Here is a 1,380-nt window from a genome sequence, read left to right on the forward strand (position 1 = left end):
TAACTAATCTTATTTACTCTCCTGATCTGGCTCTTAACTTCATTTACCTTGTCTGGATAAAAAGCCAGGAGTTCCAAGCCACCCCTTCTTCAGCCCTCAGCTCATCTGCCCGGAAGGGCAAGCAGCAGGCCTCCCCACCACCGCCCAGAGCATCCTCAGCAGTGTCCATTTCTCTTCTTAAGAGCATATCTTCACCCTTGAAATTTTGAAAATAATGGACAAATCGGAGGCACAAGACTCATCTACATCCAACATCCCACATAGCTATTTTTGTTTTGAAAGTATTTTCCAGCCTCTCCTATATGAATATATATGACTTTGAATCAGGAGATGACCATTGAATGCATATGATTTTATGTTCAGCTTTTATATATAATGACAAAATATACTACATAGAGCTTGATGGTGCATTAATTATAGCTGTAATTTACTTAATAATTTACTTTGGTAAATATACCCATTTTATCTTATTCCTCATTATTGAAAAGTTAGGTAGTTCTGTTTTCATTTTGATAATATGAAGAATGCTGCGGTCAAAATCTGAGCTTTCACTCCATTTAGAGTCTTTCTGTGGAATTGCCATATCACTAAAAAATATTCCCAGATACCTGTAGCCAGTTGCATGGCCACAAGCAATGTGGTTATAAATGTTTGTCCCTAGTCATTTTAGAGTTGGTCCTGATTCCTCCATTTACAAACTAGATTGTATTGTGCAAACTACCTAGCTTCTCTGCCTCAGTTTCTCCATCCAAATGAGGGATTGGTGATGGCACTTAACCTCCTAAGTTATTGTATTACATCAGTTTATATATTCAAAGTTGGGGCAAAAATGTCTGGCTACATAGGAATCACTGAAGACCAGTGTTATTATTACTGAAATTCATTTTCTCTTCACTTCATATCCCCCCTCATTTGCTACAGCTTTTCGAGGAAACTTGTGTAGAACACTGAAGCTAAGGAGCCAGTACATTTGTACATTTTCAGTGAGTCATCATCTAAGGACCTCGACAGTGAAGGCTGTTGCACCTATAATGGACAGAAGTTTTTATGATGACCCACTTTGGCATTAGCAACATACACAAAGACAGTTGGGCAACTTCCAGGAACCACCCAAAATGGCCTTGAAGCCTGAATTGAAGGCTGGTGGGCCTAATCTCAGAACTTGTGTCTGTTCTGAGCTGTGAGGGCAGCTCCAATCAGACTCTCCTGGGGGAAGAATTCTCCAAAGAAACTTAGAGTCCTATTGGCACTGAGGTGACTCCCATGCTAGTGCTTGCAGGAAACAACTGAGTGCTGCTCATAGACAACTTGGCAAATTTGGGTGGCCCAGGAATCTCATTAGCTGTAGTATAGTGATGAGGACCATACAACAGAACTTTT

Source organism: Phodopus roborovskii, unplaced genomic scaffold (genome assembly GCF_943737965.1).
Source record: "Phodopus roborovskii unplaced genomic scaffold, PHOROB, whole genome shotgun sequence".
Taxonomy (NCBI): domain Eukaryota; kingdom Metazoa; phylum Chordata; class Mammalia; order Rodentia; family Cricetidae; genus Phodopus; species Phodopus roborovskii.